The sequence below is a fragment of the Lacerta agilis genome, chromosome 8 (assembly GCF_009819535.1).
Source record: "Lacerta agilis isolate rLacAgi1 chromosome 8, rLacAgi1.pri, whole genome shotgun sequence".
Classification (NCBI taxonomy): domain Eukaryota; kingdom Metazoa; phylum Chordata; class Lepidosauria; order Squamata; family Lacertidae; genus Lacerta; species Lacerta agilis.
In genome coordinates, this window is record NC_046319.1 from 41,613,487 (window position 1) to 41,637,205 (window position 23,719).

Consider the following 23,719-nt stretch of genomic DNA (forward strand, 5'->3'; position numbering starts at 1 on the left):
CTTTCGACTTTGAAGCAACAGCAGAAATGGTCATCTTAGTTCATTCCATAAAATGCTGCACTAAGCAGTTTTGCAATTATCACAACATGTCAAAAAAGTTCAAGGCATCTTAGTTTCCTTTTGGTTAGCTTTCTTCCCCTGCTCCCCAAATAAAACAGAGCTTACGATTTGAAAATGGAACACTGTCTTGATCAAAGTTCTGGTTGTCCACTATGAGAAGAGGATGCTGAGCTAGATGAGCCTTTGGCCTAATTAAACAGGGTTCTTATGTTTACAATGAACCACGAACCTAAGGAATTAAGATGGAAGGAATTGGCAGTTTTGATTCTCCTGGTTTCTCATTTCCAATCATAAATTTCGTTCTCTGCATTTCTGCAGCAATTTACACATTTTCTTTTAAAATATCCTCATAAAATTATTCAGCATTTTAGTGCAAAAATTCCTAATAAATACATTTTGTATGCAGTTTTGAATAATGTACACATTTTGCAAGCAAGTTCTCCAAATGTAATGTAAGTCATTTTCATCAACATACTCATTTTTATGCCTACGTTTACCTAATATATGCATTTTTGTAAACATTGTTTGGTTGGAGAATTGCATTACAAAGTTTGAATAAGTGCAAATTTCAATGGAAGGCTCTGTTTAACTTCTCATGGTATTTAGGAAAGTGCAAATGTGATAAATTCTGCTTATAATGTGAACTGAATCAAATTTCTCTGCAAGGCCTGAAGAAAGACAAAACCTCTCTGTTCCTTCCTCCTCAAATTATACTCTGTTTTTGTTCAGTTTTGCTCAGTAAAATGATATTAGGTATTTTCTCTATGGACTCTGTCTGTGTTAATTAAGTGACTTTGCTAACAGATAGAACAGGGGAAAGAATTTTTACTGTTAAACTTTCAATGTGTTTTTGAGGTCCAGATTCACCCAAACCTACCCTTGTGTTTGAAGCTGGGAAGGGTTGCATGATCTCAGGGATAGATCTAAATGTGTGGCCCTGCTGTACCATGTTGCTTCATGAGTACATAAATATGACCTACAGTAGTAAAGGAAATGCCCATACCATGTTGTAAACTAGCTATGAGTGGCCTCATAGCTTTAATTACTTGTATGAACACACAGTTGCTTTTAGTTTTACATATTTCAGAAGGAAACACTTTTCACATTCAGATCCTTAATAGAACCTGTGCTTATTAGGATTTCTTGGATGATGTTGTTGGGAGCGAGCTAGAAAAAGATACAACATTTACAGTTTGGCACAGAGGTGACAGAGGGCAACAGCCAACAGTTTGCAAGCCTCTGACTGCTCATGAGATCACATTGTTTTGCATCTCCACCCACTTTGAGTTCTTTTTGGCACCCAAGAGCTCTGAGCACAGCAAAAAGTGTGCTGAGTGCCAGGAAGATAGTTCACAGCTGGAGTGGCTTTGTAAAATAGTTCTACAAAATCAATCTTTTGAAAAGAAATGGTTTGTCTGTAACGACCACATCTCACCATTCATGAAGGTTCTTCAGGAATAGGGATGGGGAAGAAATTGGGTTCAGTTCACATTTAAAGGTGAATTTATCCTATCCACACTTTCTGAAACAATAAAAGGACTGAAATCTAGTCATCCTTCAAAATTTGCATTTACCTGAATTTTGTGATACACTTGTCCAACCAACCAATGTTTATGAAATATTGGTGGAAGCATGCATAAAAATGAATACATCCATCAAGATAACATTAAAAAATGCATTACATCAGGGGAATTTGCTTGCAAGATGAGTACACTAGGGAAATTGCATACAAAAATGTGTTTATTAGGAGAAATACACACCAAACTACCGGCGATTTTTCATGAGGATTAAAAAAGAACAATAACTCTCAAATTGCTGTAGAATTGTGTTGAAAATTTGAAGAACGAGAAACTGTGACCCTGACTCTGTGGACGTGTTCAGTTCCAGCCCTGTGCTATAAGAAGGTTTCCATGAGCTGGCTGGGAAGTGAGGAATGGGCAGAGGATGGCCAGATGGCTGGCTTCCTGCAGATGTCAGAAGAATGGACACTCCAGTGATTTCGATGGATACTATGGGAGACCTAAAGGTCACTCTATTCAATCCCTGGCAAGACAAAGACAATGGATTAATGTAGCTTGGGTAGGGATCAGGCAGGGAATTGAGGTTTGTTCTAATTTTAGTGAGAAGCTACTAAATCCACATTTCTCAAAACAATATGTGAACTGAAATGCAGGGATCCTTCAAAATTTGCCCTTCTCTGAATTTTATGATGTGCTTCTTGAGCCAAATGACGTGTACAAAGATGAACATATTAGGGCAAAATGCATGAAATTAGGGGAAACTGCTAGCAAAAACATGCATATTAGTTAAATCTACATACCAGCATGCACTAAAATGCTGGCAAATTTTCATGTGAATATTAAACTAAGAGAACCAAAACTGGCAGATTCATCCAGCAGCGCTCTCCTTATGTTCTTATGTCCTGCTTGCCAGTTTCCCGTTGGTGGTTATGAGAGCAGAATGCTGGACTACATAGGCCTCTGGTCTAATCTAGCAGGCAGTGGTGTATGAGGAGGACAGGTCAGATTGCAGGAGATCATAGCTCTAGGATCCCCCCCCCACAAGAAAAAAGTGGGAAGAGCTCATTGTCAGTGGTATAGCATTTGCTTTGGGTGCAGAAGGCCCCAAATTCAATCCCTAGCATCTCTAGGGAGGGTTGGGGGTGCTCCCTTGAGAGCACCACCTGTAGTCAATACGGAGCAAGATGCTTGAACTCCATATAAGATAGTTTCTTAGGAGCACTGATGATCTCTCCTGGAGCACCAGGGTAACTGGTTGAATTTCCTTGCGCCAGCAAATGATAAGGAGGCTTTCTCATTTCTCTGTTTGTGTACAGATAAGCATAGAGGAAGTCAGAAAACAAGGGGGGGGGAATGCTGCATACTCCCTCCTTTTTTCTTTGATGGGGTTGCTACTCCTTGTCAGAAGTTATCTTCCTGTATGCATCTGGTTGACTACTGTGAGAACAGAATGCTGGACTAGATAGACCTTGGTCTGATCCAGCAGGACTGTTCTCCTTTCCGGGGTGGGGAACCTGTGGCCCCCTGGAGACTGCTAGATTACAATCCCCATAATCCTTGATCACAGGCCAACAACTTCTGGAGGACCACATGCTCCCTTTTCTTATGCATTATGTTCTTATGTAGCAAAGACAGGTTGAATAATACTGGAGTGAAATACTCCACTCAGTGAGAAGTCTGATGTGGCATTTTATTCCACGTGAAGTTTCTGGGATGCTTATAGAGGGCTGCTTCATGTAGAGTGAATTAAAGAAGTCCATTTTGGGGGGGTTACTAAAGCATGAATGCTTGTCCCAAAATCTGACTATGGTTATCTGTTTTGGTTGCAATGGTTTGTGCAGTTTGTTCATTAGGGAACTCAAGGCAGCAAACTCAGGGCACATAACAAGCAGTTGTACATCCAGGTACTAACCAAATTCAAACTTGCTTAGGTTCAGCTATTTCATGTTCTTTCAGACTATGCCTGGCTGGAAAAGGAATATGTGTGTGTGTGATTCACACCCATTATTCAGGTACATCCAGCCAAATCAATTGCATTGTAAGAACCTACCCCCCACCGCTATCACTCAAGGATGGCTACTTATGCACCATCAAAAAAAGAGGACAAAACAGTATGCAGATCTACATACAATTGGCATATGCCAATGCATACGGAGAGTTAGAAATGGAAAAAAATAATCACTATAATTCAAAACAGTGCCTCCAGAAGCTGCTCACTAGATGAGGCAGAGTCACTATGCTAGCTTCCCAGCAGGTGGGTTGCTGTTGCTTACTGAGTGGGTGAAGAGGTCAGCATGGTGTAAAATGCAATCTGGCACTCCTGCTGGTGTGCTTGCACCACGCCCAGCTCCCCATCACCTCACCCCTCCTTCTCCTGGGAGGCAGCAGCCACCCACATGCTGGGAAGCTGCCATAGCAGCTCTGCCCGACCCATCAAGTCATTTATGAATACCTCTTGCCACAGTGTAGAAGATTGTGGTCAGGTGACCCCCTGTTTGCTGTCCAGGTGCTAATTTTTGGTGAGCAACTTAGCAACTTACTCTCCCTTCTTTAAACTGGAGTTGAACTGGACTTTGAGCAGTTCAGACAGGTGACGCTTTCAAACAGACAACTGAAGTAGGACCTGTGGGCACCTTAAAAGGAAGGGGTATGTTTGTAGATTTTCCTGCACTTTGCAGCCAAGTTTGTTGTGCTGCAAGAAATCCAACCTGCGTCTGCTTTCCCCCATCTAACATAAATTAAAAAATGCAAACAAACACCCAAATAACATCTCCTCCCTCTGTTGTTGAAGAAGGGCACTCAATTGCCAATTACCACTGTGCTAGGAAGCCATGTGATTTCTGTCTTCTTGAGAAGAGAAGAAAGAGAGGGATTTCTCTTTAAATGGTATCTGATGTTCATACAATTCAACTTGGCAAAGGCAATCCATCAAAAATGCCTCCAAAGGTTAAAAAGACTATACAAATCCCTTTACATATATCCTGTTTTCAATTACTCCATTTTGCTTCAACAAAAGCAGGATATGAGGCAAGTCTATTCAGCTTGGCAAAGCTCTTTGCAAACTGTTAACTGTTTAAGTGAAAGTTTACCTTTTGATCTCTTCTGTTATTTTATTTATGGAACCCCAACTTTCCTTCAAAGAGCTCAAGGTGGTGTACAAGGTCTTCCACGCTTTATCGTCAGGACAAATCTGGCTGAGAGAGAGATAGGATGACCAGTTCAGGGTCACCCAGGAGCTTCATGGCTGCATGAGGATTTGAATTCAGGTCTCCTCGATTTCTTGACACACCAAGGCATTTCCATGCTATCACTCTTTTGGGGTTCCTTTTGATAACGTACCAGCTAATTCAAGTTGTGCAATTAAAACTGGTTGGCAGCTCTTGTGAAACAACCCCCACAAACCCCCTCCCCCATGAACTTTTTGTCATAAGGAAAGCTATAGGAAAATGCCTCAGAAAGTGTAGGATAACCCTTGCTCTGACACTATGGTGAACAAATGGTAAACAAATGAGAGCAAATGCTCATTAAGTAGCCAATGATCTCTCTGCAAACAAATCAGGATGGAGGTTCAATAAACAGGTCATCTGGAAGGGACCAGAGTGTGTAGTCTGACCTTCGAGCTCTCCAGGGAATGGAGTAAAATCTCAGGGTGAAGGTTCAGAGTCAAGATTGCTATTTTCTGCTAAGTTTGAGAATGTTTGCCATTTGCTTTTCCCTCTTCCTCCAACCCCATCAGGCTCCACCCTCATGACACCAGGCATGGTGAAGATCTTGCCTTGACCCTCCACATGCAGTCATTTGCCCCCACTTTGCCCCATTCCACAAGGTGCCCCCTTGATCTCCCAGGTTCCACCTCTTTGCTCACAAGCTCTTTGCCCCTTTGCATCTTGGGGTCTGAACAGCTGGCAACCCTATTCAATGTATACATGCATTTTCCTGCTCCTACACAAATTAAGCTTCATACTTGAATTTGTACAGTTTTTGCTCACATGAATGTTTGAAGCCTAAAACAACTTGGGACTTTGCATACGTGAAACTAACCGGTTATTCTGGGCTGATGTGTATTCTCATTTCCCAAAACTTGACAAAGTGAATTGCTCATCTGAGAACTAAAAACAAATCAGAATACTCTTCTCCAAACATATATCATTTTTTAAAATATATGTATATAACAATAGATAAAAGACTGCACAGCTCTTTGCAGTGCTCCAAGTATTTTTATGCATTTTCTCAGTCATCATTACAACAGCTCTATAAGGCATTATACTAACATCCTAACACACACACACCTGTATTTTGTAGGCTGTTTTGTCTAATATTCACATTTACATGCAATTTCCCCAAATACAATGCATTTTTGTATATTATTATAACATATATACAGTATGTGTTCCATGCACACTTTCTTCTATTATATGCATCTTTGTACATATTTTCTGGGGATAGGAAAACTACATTGCAAAATTCTGGAGAACAACAGATGTTGAAGACTAGCTGTATTTTCCATTCTCATATTTCAGGAAGTCTGAACCAAATCTCTTCCCTATCCTTTCTCAACCTTAAGCGTGGTGGCTGGGCACCTCTGTCCTGCAAGTCTAAGTAAGCCTTCTAAAGACCGTTTCCCCCAAGCCATGCCTACCTATCCTGACATCATATATTATGTCAGATATGAGGCAGGTAAAGACATGACTCCCTGATGGATTAAAGCAGGGTTTGCAGGTGTCACGCATCAGCTGCTTGGCAGAACCTGAAACCCCCTGAGACATTGCCCTTTTGACGTGATTTCAAATGAAAACAAGTTTTAAAAGTTTCACCTGGCATCGAGGTGATGTCAAGTGATTGACAAGTTTGACAACCCTGCCCTCCTTTCAAAGTGGCCAACAAGGCTTGCGAGAGGTCAAGGTCTGGTTTACTAGCCAGACTCAGTTCAACACCCCTGCTTTAGGGAGAAGAGGCTGAACAGCACTCACTTGGGCAGATGAAACATCTATTAAGAGCAATTCCATCTTGTCTGGCTTGTGCCTCAGTTTATTGCCCCAAACCAGTCAGATATCAAAGCAAGCTTTCAAGGCCTTTTAATCAATTTTTGATAGAACAGCCAATATATACACATATGTATCTGACTCTGTACGTCTTATTTCTGATTCATCCACATATGTTCAGCAATAAGCTACAGCCCGTGTTTTCACATATCAGCAGAGTATTTGTTAGAAAGAAAATCTGACACTTTTACAGTAGACAAGTGTCAACGTATACATTATGTTTTTTACATAGGGTGGTACAAAAATATGCTTTACTCATAGCAGATCCAGTGAAATGAACAGACATGACTAGGTTTGGCCCATCAATTACAATAGGCTTACTTTGAGTAAACCTTAGTTGAATACAACACATGGTTTGGTGCTGTGTGGATGATTTTTGTTAAATAAATAGCTGGTATTGTTTCCCCTGAGCTGGATCAGGACCATGATATGAGGGAAGGGTGGCTTTAAGTCTTTGTTGCTGCTGTGGTCCCAGTCTACTCACCATCCCTCATTCTTTACATTATGGGCCCAGTCTAACTCAGGCTATTTCATTTAACATAAATCAGCTACATGGTGCCAATCCACATGACAAAATTTAAAGCATATATTAGTTCTAAGGTCACAACCACAGCATACATTTGAAGCATGTTTATACCACCTGCAGTTCCCTGGCTGCTGAGGTTTGTTAGGAGACAGCTATTCCCCTCACAAAACAATTCCCAGCACGCTTAGCAAACTATGGTTCGTTGGCATTCTTTGGGGAAAGCTTTCCTGGCTCTCAAACAGAAAGGTTTGCATTAAGGCTCTCCAGGTACACATTGGATAACTTAATATCTTTCTCTCCCCCACTCCTCAATTTCCTTGTTAAACTTTTATTGGCAGTGGCTTGGGTTCTTGGTGACCTGACCTGAACATCCTTTCTCAAAAACACAAATCCTTCATTTTGCCATCTGGGATTGTTAAGGCAATTCCAGGTAATCCTCCCCAGCAACACAGTTTGTGTACAATGGCAGGATCAAGAAAGCTAGCTTGTTGTAAAAGTACATCCTGGACCATTGGACACTTTAAAGCAGGTGTGGGGAACCTTTGATCCTCTGGATGTTGCTGAACGAAAGTTCTCACCATCCCTTGCTGTTGGCCATGCCTGTTGGGTCTGATGAGAGTTGTAGTTCAGCAACATCTGGAGGGCCAAAGTTCCACCACCAATGTTTTAAAGGGAACCTCGGTCCACCAAACTTTGACAAAGCTGCTTTTAAGTAGCAGATTTAAAAATCCCAAGAACAACTCTCTCTTTCCCCACTCCCCAAAGACCATGTTTCTTACCTGGGTTGGGCTTTATTCCAAATCAGGGAGAATCCGTAATCAGCCTCCAAGCCTCAATTGGATAAAGTAGAGTGAATATAAAGAACTAAGTGAAATCCGTTATTTCACTGCATTAAGCAATACAGGGAGTGTTCAGCTTTACAGTCTCCAAGGTTTCCCAGCTGGGTGTCCGCCTTTTTCCCATCCTGCATCCTGTTATTGTTCCAAGCCTTACTAATGCCAGGGAGAGAAGGGAGTGGAGGAAACCAGATAAAAACTTTTTTGACTCATTACTGGTTCAACTTACCTTCAGCCAGCTAGTCGCAAAAGAGGCAGCACAGGGGACAGGCCATAGGAGAGGGGTGGGAGTGGGGGAGAGACTTCAGGATTGTTGCCATTATCTAACATCAGTACAATGTAAGAATGGTAACACCCGACTTTTATTAGACCCCTGAAAGAGAGGCCTGCATTTTCCTCAATTTTCCTTGGCAAGCTGATTCTAAGGGTCAGTTTAAACACTGCAGTTCATTGGCAGATGCAGCAGCCAAAATGCATTTCTCTGTAGTGATGCACCCTGAGTATAAGGTTTGAAATCTGAGAGGAACAAAAGAAGCTGCCTTAACAACCTAAGAAGAGCCCTGTTGGATTAGCCCAAAGGCCCATCTAGTCCAGCATCCTGTTCTCACAATGGCCAAGCAGATGGCCACAAGCAGGGCCTGAGTGCAACAGCCCTCTCCCCATTTGTGATTCCTGGCAACTGGTATTTAGAGGCACACAACCTCTGACAATGGAGGTAGAGCGTAGCCATTGACAGCCTTATCCCACATTCATTTGTCCAATCCTCTATTTGAGCCATCAAAGTTGGTGGCCGTCACCATATCTTTTGGGAGCAAATTCCATGGCTTAACTACGTGCTGTGTGAATAAACACTAGCCTGAAGTTCAGCTTCATTGTAGGCCCCCAAATTCCAGTATTCGGAGAGAATGAATGCAGGTTCTCCTCATTCGCTTTCTCCACATGGTGTGTAATGTTATACAGAGTTCCCTGGGAAGAGGGATTGGTTCTTAAACCACTCCGGGAATTGTAGTTCTGTGAGGGGAAGGGCTGGAAATGTAGTTCGTGGCTGAACTTGGCGCCCCAAATTTCTGTGGCGCCCCGCGTGATGCTGAAATCTGGCGCCCCCTGCCTCTCCCATTGCTCACGATAGTGTTTGTGCCTGCTGGGGTGCTCCAGAAGCTGTGTGTCACTAGAGTTCTGCCCACCATAACAAAGGAAAGAGTCACACTCATTGCACCATCCACTTTCTTGTTTATGGCTGGCCCTATGCACCACAGGCATGTGTCCCACGGAAGGTTGCCTATGAAGAATCGTGGCCCTCCAGTAAAGCAAATGTGATCTAAAGAGCACCCCCTGCCCAGAGTCCAGAGTTTAAACTAGCTAACCACAAAGGAGTGTGACATTCCTGATCAGATGAACTCCCTACTTCAGTGGTAGCTGCTGTTAACCTTTTAAAAACCAGTGGGAAATCCAACACAGACTCTTCCAGTGCTGCATTTAAGCAGGAATGGGAGGTCTTCTTTAAATAATGCAAGAATAATTATGCAATGCTGGGGATAGACAAGGAAAAAGGAGCTTAGTTTGAAGGCTTCAAAGCTCTGTTATAATAAATGTAGCCAAAGGAACCACATCTCTTTATAGGCGACTTTGATAACAATCCTGAGTTAGATAATCTCTCACCTCTGTTATTCACTACAGCTTAAAATGGATAAAGGGAATGCTTTTTCTCACTGCATTCATGATGACTGAGCTCTGCTTACATTATTTTACATTTTTATGACACAGAGCCCTAAAGATGAATTGCACTTTTTAAAAAAATCTGTTTCATCTATTATTCAGGAAGGTTAAGCAACTAATGAGGGAACATTTTTCAAAGCCTTCTTGGCAGAGGCTGTTTACAATTAAGTTTCCTCATAAGAAAGTACATGGCTGGGATTCCAGGAGGAGAGAGGAGGAATCCAGGAAGGATGTTGAATGTCTTATAATGAGCTGAAGTTATTTCGCTGAATGCAACACAGCAAGGGTTGAGTTATTGATCCAGGCTACGTCTGTGTTCTGAGCTGCATGCACGTCGCACCAAAGAGAGTTGTTAGGAGACTTCCAATTCCCCCCACAGCACTATAATTCCCAGAGTTCCCCTTGAAGTGAGATTGACCGCTAAACCACTCTGAGAACTGTAGCTCTGTGAGAGGAATATGGGTCTTCTAACAACTCTCAGTACCCATAACAAGCAACAGCTCCCAGAATTCTTTGAGGGAAGCCATGGCTATCTAAAGTAGTATAATAATGCTTTAAATGAATGGTGTGAATATGGCCACTCTTTTTGGTGCTGGGTAAAGATGTTTATGTTTGCACAAGCCTCTAAAATTTATTTTATTCTCTTGTCGAATAGTTTTAGCCTTGTGATTTCTCAGATTTATTACCTTGCTTTGATTTTGTTTGTTTTAATGTTGCATACTTATTGATTTTAATAAACTTTACCCTAGAATCCATGGATGGTATCCAGCTAAACAGTTCCGAAAAACAGTTTTAGCTGAGCAGTGGGACTGCCCTGCCCTCTCCTCTTCCTGTGGGTGCCCTATACCCCCCTACATCTGCTCTGGAAGGTGTGGGGAACCCCCAGAATGGATTTAGGGGTTGTGTGGAAAAACGAGAAGGCAGTGAAGTTCCATTGCACAGACCTTGTGCTAGTGGAGCTGTTTAGTGGGATACCGCCCCATGTGACAAAAGAAGGTACACTTTAGAAATCTTAAAAAAAAAAACCAAAACCCCCAAGCAAATAAATATGCAGTGCAAAAGCACAACAGCACTGAATTATACATGTACGGCTCCTGGCCTTGCATCTGCAGATCATTTTTCTTTTTGAGTTGTTATTCCAATGATGATAAGGTTTTTAAATCATTTTTCTCACTTACCCTATGCCATAAGCTAAGACTTATGGAGTACTACTTGGTTTTTGTGTGTGTGTTTCTAAGGCAAGCCATTCTTGCCCTTTTCATCCAGTCTATTTTGCTTCCTTATGACCGTATTGGATGCTCACCTGCTGTTCGTTATGCTATGCTTTTGTACACTGTAGTTGGTTACTTTAGAGCAGGGAAGATCTCCAATTCCCAGAGTTCCCTGGGAAGAGGAATTGATTTGTCACCCCCTCTCCAAATCTACTGGAGAATGCCTACTCTTTTTGCATGTGCCTACAAGGAACCTTAATAGAGTCTTTTTTTTAAGAAAAGGAAATAACGTCAGTAATCTAATGCCTTGATACCAGGGGCTCTTGGAGAGGAAAAGAGATTTATATATAAGGGCTAAGATGGAGCAGTGGCACATCTTAACTGAACAGTGTACAGAAAACCTCATGAGTCAGAACATTATAATTGTTTCAAGAAACTTGAATCAGAGTCGGGTAATGATGCTGGTCACTTCCAGTTACCCTTTTCTCACCAAGTGTAGATTATATCCTGGAGCAGGTCTGACTTCAGTTTCCTGTAAGGAGATTTGCTGGACATTAAAACTTCATGATTCCTCAGCAAAGAGTGTTTTTTTTTTCCAAAATGAATTTTTAAATTTTTAAAAATTTATTTCACAGATATAAGTCCTGCTCATCTTTGCAAAGTGGGGAAATTTTAAGGTGGAAGTACCATCAAAGTGAACAAAACCACCATTTGCTCAATTAGCAATTGCTTTATAAAAATAAACAGGTGCAGAGCATCCTGATCTAGATTGGGTCCCTGCTGTTGGATCCCTACTGTTGGGGTATGTGGGGGCAGATGGGTTAACCCTTTGCTCTTTACAGCTGTCTTCATTTGGAACTGCGTCCTCACACCTGTAACCTGCTTGGGAATAAAAGTCAACAATAGTCTGCTCCCGCTCAGGGTGGACAAATCTGTTAATTTCGTTCTCCACGTTTCTCATGTTTCCAGTCTAAAATTCACTTCTGCACATTTCCACAACAATTTTAATTTTAATTTTAAATAAGCCACCAGCATTTCAGGGCAAACATATCCTAAGAAACACGTATTTGTTTTGACATTCCTAAGTCTCATTGCATTGTTATTGTGATGATGAAGCTAACTTAAAATGATAATGCGATGGAATAATAGTTCATCCCTCACCATGGGCTGTGCTGAGTGGGGCTGGATGGGAGCTAGAGTCCAACAACATCTGTGGGGGCCATTGGCTTCCCATCCGTGATGCACAGAAAACAGGCAGGATGCAGGAGATGATTAGGATCTCCCCATGTTATTGTTGTACTGATTAGTAGCGCTGTAGGATGCTTTGAAGATCCAGGAAGGGTTTAATCTCTTTTTCCTGTGCTTTCTCTGCTCCCCCCATCTAAATCCCCCTAAGGCTGCTGTTAGCTCTACATCTGTGCTTCCTTCCCCCTCCTTATCCACAGAGCTCATAGGACAGGGCTGGGGAACCTGTGGACCTGCAGGCATTGTAGAACTGCAATTTCAATCACCTCCGACCACTGGCCATGCAGGCTGGTCAGTGGTGGTTTGTGCACATAGGGACTGATGGGGAGCCCAGCAGTAGGTGGAGACAGAGCCAACTGCAGGCAGAGACAACAAAGTCTAGTTTCCTCCATCCTCCTCCCTGCTAAGTTCTACAAAGGCAACAATGAGCCTAAGAAAGAGGAGAAGAGGAGGAAGCTGACATCAGATGTGACCTTCTGGATTGGTTGTAAGAAAGCAGGGAAGTGGGGGCTGGCTGAGGTTGGTGGAATGGCAACCCCTTAACCTTAATGGACCAGCCTCCCCTGGGCTGGGATCAATGAGCAGTGGAGTCCAACAACATTTGGAGAGCCAGTGGTTGTTCATCTCTGTGAGCTTTCTGGAGGTGTGATGCTAACTGTGGCATAGGGGTGTGTGTGATGAAACGTGCTGAGGAGGCAAAAGTTAAAACTTTCTGTGGCTCCACTGCAAACTGGGACCCCATGCTGATTTTAAAAAAAACAAAAACTTGCGGTTGCTAACAATTAAAGTAACATCTAGTTAGGCTCTGAGCTTTTAGAGATATCCAGCTGGCTAGTGTTGAACAAAGAGCAAATGGACTTGGGTCTAATCTAGTGAAGAAATCCTTATGTTAGTAAGGCAGTTATTCTGTGTGAAAGTAGCAAAGTGTTTGGGAACCCAATGCTAGCCAGCACAGGGGTAGCCAATGCTCACCATCCCATTTGGTTGTCTCTCTGAGTTCTTAACATTTTTGCTGCAGACACATGGCTTCAGTGGCCTTGGCAACATCAGAAAGGCCCGGGGAAGAACGGAACTCCTTGTTTCCTTTGCTGAGCAATGCAGTTAGGCCCAGTGCTTGAGTCCAGTGGGGTTTCTATCGAGAGGATTTCCTCTGTATACAAATCTCTAGGCTGGCTATAAATGGACGGAAACACATTGTATGTCCTGTCTTCCCAAAACATAGTGCAGGGTGAAGTTGTGCTTAGTGAGTCTTAGACCTCTGACCCTGTTCCTCAAAATGTATTTTCTTTCATTATTTTAATTAAAAAAATACCCTTTTTTTGGTACATTAGAGAAAATTTGAAGAGGTGTGTGGGGAGAAAGAGAGAGAGAGAGAAAGAAAGAAAGAAAGAAAGAAAGAAAGAAAGAAAGAGAAAGGAAGGAAGGAAGGAAGGCATTTGCTACAATCACTCTTAAAGCAGTACTCAAAATATTGGGTTGTATCCAGTGTCACAAACCTAGGTCCATTAATGTCAATGGTTCTTCGTTGAGTAAAACTTAGTTGGATACAGCCCATCAATAACTGCAGAAGTCACATTTCCTCTAGTTGTTGCTGTACACTCAGATAATATAACTAGCATTTCCCTTCACACACACATAGAGATAGATATAGATGGATGGACACACAGATACTGCACACCCACCTATCCATAGATGCACGTACATATCTAATATCCAAGCTCGGATCCTCCAAACACTTTCCCAGTAATGCTTAAGGGTAGGGATGGGGAACCTGTGGCCCTGCAGATACAATCCAGCAACATCTGGAGAGCCAAGGTTTTACCATCCGTGCACTGCATAAACAACCCTTCCTCAACATGGTGCCATCCAGATGTTGCTGGACTGTCGCTTCCATCCTTTCTGATCTTTGCCTAGCTGGAGCTGGTGGCAGTTGTGTTGCAAAGCATCTTGAGGGCACCAGGTTGTGGAAGGCTGACATAAACTGACACAGGAGAGAAACGTATCCTTAGCACAAACTCAGACCAGTATCGTACCACTACGGCTGACACGCAAAATTTCCTGTGAATTATAAACAGCTGAAGTGTTTGGAATCAGAATACGGCAGGGGACTTGTGGTCCCCATGCACTTCACAGAATTTTATTCCCCAGGGCTCCATGTAAAGAGGAGATGCCTATATTAAATCAGCTTGTTTGAAATACATATATACTGTACTTTAAGTTGCCATGCTACACTAGCTCTCCAGATCCCTTTTTAGACATGTGCTTTCTGAAGTTTTGCTCTGAATAAGGGGAAAGCTTCTATGCAGCATTCTGTGTTAATTACATTAGCCTGTACATAGGTGTAGCCAGGATTTTCATTAGGAGGGGCAGACCTTTTGTTTGGGGGTGGGCAGAACCTCTGTTTGCTACATATTTTTTATTGATGGGGGGGGGAGATGCCCCTCCCTGCCCCCCCTTGGCTACGCCCACGAGCCTGTAATCTTTTTGTGAAGTCTAAACTGGAATGCATGTTGAGAGAGTATTGAATTCCCCAATCCTTTAGATTATCAAGATAGATTAATGCACTTTTCTTGACCCTTTTGGATTCCTGACTCAGTCAAATCTGCCTTCTCAATTAGCTGCTATAACTACCTTTGCCTGCTGGCTTTTCATACATAGTGTTCAGGTCTGCCTGAAGTCCAGCATTTCAAAAATGTAGCCCCACCTTTTGGAAGCGAACAAAGGCTTAAGGAAATGAGTAAAATACATTGGATCCATCATAGCGTAGGACGGATCTCATGGGAAGGCATAAGTTTAAGAAGTCATAAGAATGCGAGCTGAAGCCCAGGGTGTGTTCAAACATTGCTTTACAACCTAACCTCCAGCAACAACACTGTATATAGTAGGATGGGTATTTGTCTATGGTCGGAGGCTGTGGTCTGTGGTCATGCTTATCTTGGTAGTGGATCACAACAGATATACAGTTCATTGCTGGGGGCAAGAGATTATTGCTAAAGAGACAGCAGCAATCATTTTGGCTAATATTGACCTTAGAAAGGCAAAGTAACCAGAGTCAACATCCGCACAATACATTTAAAGCACACAGTTTCCCCCAAAGAATTCTGTGAACTGTAGTTTGTTAAAGGTGCTGGGCACTGTAGTCTTGTAAGGGACAGTTCACAGGATACTTTGGGGGGGAGGGAAGCCACGTGCTTTAAACTTTGTCTAGGGATGGAGGAGAAATTCTGTTCACTTCACAGTTAAAGGTGAGCCTGCCTGGTTCACACTTTCTAAAACCGAAGCACAGCTGTCCTTCGAAATTCACACTTCTCTGAATTTTGCAATGCACTTCTCTAGTCAAGGAAAGTGTACAAAAATGCATGTGTTAAGGGCAAAAGGTGCATAAAATGAAACTAAATTTCAAAAATGCAGTAGAAAAAAAGTTGCTTTGTGAAATTGTGCATAATAGGCAAAAATGTACTTGGAGAAATTTGCACTAAAATGCTAACGAATTTTCATGAGAATTCGTGCTTCCCCAAATTGCAAACTGATGTGGAAAGGTGGACAACTGAAGATTGGTAAAATGAGAAAGCGAGTGAAACTGATACTGCTTCCCCCACCTTTTTTGTAGAGTTGCCAAGCTGCACCTCAGAGCTTCTCTGACTCTTTAAATGTGTAAAGAAGCCACAATTGTCTATATTCCTTCACCAAACAGCTTCAAAAAGGGGTGGGAGAACCTCAGGCCAGGGCTCCAAATGCAGATATCTTTATCTGGTCCAAGCAGCACCACTGTGGCCACACTCCTGACCAGTCCTGCTATGCACCCTCCTGGACTCCTTGAGAGTTTTTGCCTGGCTGGAATATGTACTTGAACTCTTATAATGCTTCTTGTTTGCAAGATAGAGAACACAAAGGTATGTGTGTGTAGAAACTAGCCTATTCCATAAAGGTACATTTTGCATTCATTACTTTGCACATTTCCTCCCTCTAGCCCGGTGGCCCCTGGAAGGCTGCCTAGGATGGAATGTGGCCCTTGGCCCAAGGTTTATAAATTAGGAGGGCTCCCTCAGTGGAATTGATGCAAATAGCTTCACATTTTTGTTGGAGAGAATATATATATATATATATATATGTGTGTGTGTGTGTGTGTGTGTGTGTATAATGTCCAGTAGCACCTTAGAGACCAACTAAGTTTGTTTTTGGTATGAGCTTTCATGTGCATGCACACTTCTTCAGATACACTTTTGTTGGAAACACTGGAAATTGTAGTCCCCCTTGTGATCAGGCTGGGGAACATGAGGCCCTCCAGATGTTGTCAGACTCTGACTCCCATCAGCCTCAGCCAGTATCACCAATGGCCAGGGATGGTGGGAACTGTAGATTCTGGCAAACCAGCAACGTCCCTGAGTCTACTTGACTTGCTGTTTTGGTGGGTGCAGACAGGCACCAGCCCTTTTTGATGTTAAAAGTGTCCGAGCACTTTTCTCTGCCAATGAACAAGGATGGGAGGAGTTGTGGTTCAATGACATCTGGAAGGTCATAGGCTCCCCATCTCTGATGAATGCTCTGCCAAGGAGCTAAAGTCTTTTCCATTGCCTTTGCTGTTGCCTCACCTTCTCCTGCCCCAGGTAAGTTTGGTGGGCCCTTGACAGGCAAGGGGAAGGTGGCAGAGGGCTCCTGAGGTGTGGATTAGCATATCCTATGCATATCCTGCTTGACTTGTACCTACTTATGAGAAACTGAACAGGCGTATTTGTTTTTACGAGCGCACCTAGCAGATTTCTCACAGCATTTCTTTCTTATCATTTTTCTTCTCTTGCCATTAGCTTCTCTAAAAATAATGAGCTAAAGAGCAGTTGTGTGTGGAATCAAATACCATCAAGCTAAGATTTTAATAATGAATTCCCATCGGGTTATAAATGAGGCTGATTGGAAGGCTATCAACGTTTTGTAGCCTTGCCAATTGTAAGTTACGTCTGATCTTTCCATGGCAAGATGGCTATAAATACTCATAATCATTCTGAATTCTGTCAGGTATTGTACATTAGGCTTCTAATGCATTTAGTAGTGAAAAACATGGGGGTATAAATTATAGCACAGTGATGTGGGAGGAAATTGGCCACTCTTCTGAAGTGGTTTGTACTGGAGGGAGAAGCCTTACTGATGTCAGTGTTGGTCTACCCTAAGATGAGAAGGACTACTCGGGTGCTCTGTAGTCAACCTGGGGTAGCTAGTAAATACTAAGGACAGCCTTTTATTCCATCTTCACAATGTTTCCATACCTGTTCATTTTGGACTTTTACGTGATATGATGATACTGAAGCCACTTCTGGAAATCTAGTGGAGATTTAGCTCCCCCCCCCATTTTTATTGTTTCCAGAAAAAACAACAACCATCCATTTGCAACCCTACTAACCTGGAAAACCCTGGGAGTTTTGTGCTGATGAAATTTGTAGCAGTATAGCTGACGTACACATCTTTCCCGCCATTAAAAATATGGTATATCAATCACAAAGTCATGGTTCCACAGCAAAGTACTGCAGTGTAAAAGAAATGTTAGCAATCAGGATAGAAGCCCTAGCATTGTAACTAGCAAAAGTGATGCAACCTAAGATTTGCAGTAGTGGAGAAAAGAATGTAAGGGTGAAGTTTTCCCCCAAGTGACCCTGAGAGGATTGAGCATGCTTCATTGCCATGGAATACTATGAAGAAGGAGATAGGGAACACAATGGAATGGAGTATCCGGGAAAGGGCAAGGCTGGCTGGCTAGAACCCTGAAAAGAAGTAGTTCACACTTCAACATTTCCCCCCCAGCTCCCTCTATTATTATATTTCAATTATTTGCGTCCCAGCATATTCAGCTGGGATATTTATGTATTTTATTTATTTCAATCCCACCATTCTTCCAAATAATTCAAGGTGGCATACAAAGGTGGCACACAATGGTATCTTCTTCTCCATGTTATCCTGTGAGGTCAGTTGGGTTGAGAGGCAGTGCTTGGCCCAATTTCACCTAGTAAGCCTCATGGTTGAGTGGGGATTTGAACTTGGGTCTCCTTGGTCCTAGTCCAACACTCTAATCACTACACCACACTGACTCTCTCTGATTTGGAGCCATTTCTGTACTTTGGTTGAGTGTTCCCTGTTTAATACATGTGTTTATTACATCCGCATTTTGCATATGTACGTGTACACTTAGAAATCACAACATGAACATTCAAAATGTGTTTTCCAAATCACTGGCAACTGGGAAAGGCTCTGACCAGTTTTCAGAGCTGTAGCTGGCTAATATGTTGTTGTTTCTATTTTTTTTAATGAAAAATACTATTTATTATTATTCAATAATACATTGTTTTCATCTTTATGGCACTACAAGCTTCTCCCTTGTTAACGAAGGACTGGGCTAATACATAGCAAGTGCATAAGATGCTGTTTCAAAGGGATTCTGCAATGTTGACAGTGTATGTTCGGGTTTTCATGTCAACTCCCAACATTTTTCAGTGGCTTCAAAGTACAGATGTAGACAAATTCTCCAGAAACCCCTTCCCATTATTTATATTTCCTTACAGTCTGCAGATGTGCCATTGTTATTCACATCAGAGAAATAAATTCCTGGATGCTGATGCCAGAAGTATCTGTGGGCCTTGACTTTTTATTTATTACAAAAAACTCATCCACCCGACAGCAGCTGCAAATGATGAGACAAGCTTAAGTCATCTTCTTGTTTGACTGGCTGATCCTTTGGGGAAATCTGCAAATAGTTTACTGGTGGCTTGCGATGAAAGTGAAGTGGCAAAGTTCCAACTCTGGTGAAATCCACAGGGGTCATAAATATTTTTAATCTGAGGATGCATTAAATAACAAATATCTTGCATTTAGAGAATTTGAATCTTTGAAAAATTGAAGCTTCACATCCATTGAAAGGCCTTTGTGCAGAGTGCAACAAACTGGCTGAGAGACTGAGCTGTGCATCAAGTTATCCCTAGTTTGGTTCTCATCTCTGCCATGAACTCACTTCATGGCAGCAAACCTTGCCCACTGAACCACAGTCTGTCACATCTTGCAATATGGGGCGGCGAGGTGGGGGATATACTTACAGGATATCTTTAAGGATAATGCACGTGAAGTCCTGAGCTCTTGCGAAGTGCTCAAACACATTTTAAATCCTTACAACATAAAAAGGTAAAGGACCCCTGACAGTTAAGTCCAGTTGCGAATGACTCATCTCGCTTTACTGGCTGAGGGTGCCAACATTTGTCCGCAGACAGTTTTTCCGGGTCAGGTGGCCAGCATGACTAAGCCGCTTCTGGCGAAACCAGAGCAGCGAATGGAAACGCTGTTTACCTTCCCGCAGGAGCAGTACCTATTTATCTACTTGCATTTTGATGTGCTTTCAAACTGCTAGGTTGGTAGGAGCAGGGACCGAGCAACGGGAGCTCACCCCGTCGTGCGGATTCTAACCGCCGACCTTCCGATCGACAAGCCCGATGCTCTGTGGTTTAGACCACAGCGCCACCCGCGTCCCTTACAACATGCTTAAGTCTAATTAATGCATGAAGAGGTTAATGCCATAGATTTAGCTGTCCTGCTATGCTTTGCTATTTCACTTCTCCTCACCTTGTGAGGAAGGTAATCAAGCCCATTGTTTCCCTTTCAGTCTATCAAAGAAGCTCAGTGTGTGGAGAGAGTTTGAGTTGGTTGCTGCAGCTCAGACCGCATGGCTCTTATAAGCCATTGTTGTGTTCCTATACTAATAATTTAGGAACTTTCACCACTGTAACTAAGCCAAGCTATAACACCTGTGTTTTCTGACTGATGAATGGAAAAGCACATTTGAAGAATTTGTAAGTATACCATTTTTTACTTTCCAAATGTGTGGTATTTTTCTATGCTAGGGGGAAAACGTAACTCACAAGAGCATATTTTAAAGGCCTAACAGCCTATATTTCCAGGTTGATTTTAAATTTCTGCTGGTGTCTTCTCACCAGCTCCAAACCTGGATATTAACATCCTTTTATATACCTATTTTTCCTTGCCATCAACAGCAAGGTAGGGCACCATTATCTCCAGACTGCAGAAAGAGGGCTGAGGTTCTGACATTCTTAGCTCCTACACTCACACCAACTGTACATATTCCTTAGTTGTGTTCAGAAAAAGCCTACTATTTATATCCACTGTTCATAGACGTTGGGAGCTTGTATCCAACAATATCTGTAGGGCCACAAAGTCTCTATCCATCATATAAGGAAAGTCACAGCAGTTTCAAAATGGTATCAATCAATATACCTTTGTGGCATAAATATGTTCCAAATCAGTAGGTAAGCCATTCTTGCTTTAAGCTTTGGTTGCCTAGAAATATGTTATTAACTGTATGTCAGGTTTAAACCAGTGTTGTAGATTATGCTGTGCATAAAATAAGAAGAATAGAAACAAAGGATCAGCTGTGTTGGATCAACAGATTGGTCCTTTAAAAGTCACAAGGGAAGTGCTATAGCACAGTGGTACAGTATTAGCTTTGTATGCAGCAGGTTCTAGGTTCAATCCTCAGCAACTCCAAGTAGTACTGAAAATACCCCCCACCTGAAACCCTCGAGAGCTTCAGCCAGTCCATGTAGACAAATCTGAGCTGGATGGACTAATGGTCTGCCTTGGTATAAGGCAGTTTCCTGTGTTCCTAAACCAGCTGCTACAGATTTTTTTTTTTAAAAAAGAAATACTAGCATTGCCAAAGATGACAGTTCCGCTCCCCCTTTCAGTTTTGTGGCATCAACAACAACAAAAAATGTCACCACAATCTGCCTGTACTACCACCACCTGCTGCCTGAAAGATATATTGCAACCATTCTAGCTATCACAAGTGTTAATTGACAACACGTAGCTATTCTTGTGAGCCAGCAATAGCCCATAATTGTGACGGATTATGGGTGTGCAGGGCACCCATACTGGAGGAGACAATGGTGAGGACAGCTCCCCCTTTTGATCCCAACATCTGGTACTGGGTGGTTACCCTTGAAAACTAAGAATCCATGTAACCATTTGGGTTATAGCTGTCACTAGACATGCCTTCCATGAATTTGCATACCTTCCCCACTTTTATAGTGCAAACCTATGTAAACCAGCAGTGGGTGGAAGGCAGATCAGGAGCTACTGGTAGACCTCACAGTGACTTGGAGTTAAATCAGCAAGAGTTTCCAACTCCCAATTGTCCTCTTGTCAACAATTTAAATGGCTGATATATACTGGCCATGGCAACCTTGAAATTAATAACTGTGAATGTAGGTGCCTCCCTTTTCAACCCTTTAAAAAAATGTCAGGCAAATAGAGTTTATATGCAAATATAGTTAGCAAATAGAGTTTATATGCAGCAGCAGCAGAAGTCAACTTCAGTTGAACAAATCCTTGCTTGGAGCACACCTTTAGTTGAAAGGTCATCAGACCGAGACTTGGTGTGAAATAAGAAAGCTTATGCTTATTAAAGGAAGTGCATTCTTGATAGGGAAGAGTTCTATAGTCCTAGCTAGCTGTCTAGTTGGAGAAAGAAAGAACCCTTTGTTTTCAGGAGTATAAATTCAAGATGACCTCTCTCCTTGAAGTCCAGAAAAAGAATGTGAAGGGGAGCCGGGAGTTGTCAAGCTAGATGCAACCTCAGGTTTATTACTATAAACATCAAAGCGATAGAGAGAGAGGTCAATATAGAGATAAAGTTACGGGGATAGTCTTGAAAGCTGGAAGTCAGCTACTCTTCTCAGCACCCAAACTGCCAACATATTTTACCTTTGTACTATAGACTATTTTCTTCACCCCCTCCCCCTTTCCATTCATTACCCAAACAAGCGCTCCAGTGAGGTAAAGGAGTGGGTGCAAAGCAGGGCTGGTGAGGGATGTGGCCCAAGTAAGGTTACATTCAACCCTTGGCCCTGAAGCTTCTCGCCTCTTCTGTAAGCTGCCTTAGCACATGCCTGCCACATTGATCTCGTATGGTAGTTTTTCCTACAAACGTCTGGATCGTCTTGTCTCTGAAAACCGATTTTCTTTCCCACAAAACTAAGGAGAAGTAAGTAAAACCTTGTGTGTCTTTGCCGGCCTGAAGATTTAGGAAAACACAGTACTGCTAGCCTTTTGCACGGGGAATGTCATGTTTTCTTTTGGATCTTATGCTAACCTCAGAGTATATGTGGATTTGATTTAATACCTTTACTCGGATAGTTACTTAAACACAATCTCTGCAGTAAATCCCATCAAACGGTTTCTACAGTGCTCTACTTAATTATTTCAAAGAATGAAAGTGACCTTTTCTCTGTATTGGCTGTTTTCTCCTGTACAGTAGGAAAAAAAGAGTGCTTGAGGATTTGCACATGTGAGAGGCTGTGTTCAGTCTATCCCGGGGTTTTCTCTTTCTTTCTTAATGCCAGTTAGTAGATCCACCATGAAACATAGGTTCACATTTTGTGATCACCTACTGTGGTTTTAAGGGACATGGGTGGTGCTGTGGGTTAAACCACAGAGCCTAGGGCTTGCCGATCAGAAGGTCGGTGGTTCGAATCCCCGCAACGGGGTGAGCTCCCATTGCTCGGTCCCTGCTCCTGCCAACCTAGCTGTTTGAAAGCACAAAGTGCAAGTAGATAAATAGGTACTGCTCCGGCAGGAAGGTAAACGGTGTTTCCGTGCTCTGCTCTGGTTCGCCAGAAGCGGCTTAGTCATGCTGGCCACATGACCTGGAAGCTGTACGCCAGCTCCCTCAGCCAGTAAAGCGAGATGAGCACCGCAACCCCAGAGTCGTCCGCGACTGGACCTAACGGTCAGGGGTCCCTTTACCTTTACTGTGGTTTTGAGAGGCAAGTCATTATATTGGATCATGCTTATAATTGTGATTCTTGTGCCAGCGAGGCTTAAGCTGACCCATATGTCTGCATGTTCCATGTTTTAAATGCACCACATTCCACTCAATTAAACATGATCCATTCTTACCCTGGAGGTAGAATAGACTTTAAAGCTGAGTTGGGGAATGAGTTAAAACTGTTGCATATGCGGAAAAAGGCGTGTGCGTGAGCAGTGTGCATTCCTTTTATGAGAATGGAGTGATTTATTTGCATTGGTGGTGCTCATCTCCCAGCAGATGGTGACATACCGCTGGAGAAGGATTCAATTTTCATACTCCAGTTTGTTACCCTTGGCAGGTGGAGGCTGCTGTGTGTTGTCAGGGCCTTGGGTGATGGAATCTATTGGTATTGACTTTCATATTGAGTTCTGAGGTTTTTCTAAGGTTTCTGCTCATGCCCAGGATTAGCTTCCGACTGCACATTTGAAAAAGATTTATAGCAGATGCATTCCAGCTGCTTTAAGTACAGATTACAGAGCCGTACACAAATGGCACTTCTCTGAATTGCAAAAAAGAAAAGAGAGCAAAAAAAAATGATGCTGTTCTTCTTCCAAAAATTCTGGGGAAAGTTTTTATTAAGCTGCAAAGAAATATATATATATATATATATATATATATATATATATATATATATATATATATATATATATATCTCACTGAGATTCAATGTAAATATATATTTGTCCTATTAACTCACATTCCAGG

The 23,719-nt window shown here is 42.3% G+C and overlaps 1 protein-coding gene across 1 annotated transcript in view; it reads right to left on the reverse strand.

The window, feature by feature from the left end:
* The window catches only part of CDH5 (cadherin 5), a 30,965-nt gene extending 22,823 nt beyond the window's left edge, over nucleotides 1–8,142 (reverse strand). The window contains exon 1 of the mRNA XM_033157158.1: nucleotides 7,928–8,142. The gene's annotated coding sequence lies outside the window, so the exon portion shown is untranslated. The remainder of the gene's footprint in view (nucleotides 1–7,927) is intronic.
* Nucleotides 8,143–23,719: the final 15,577 nt, after the last annotated feature.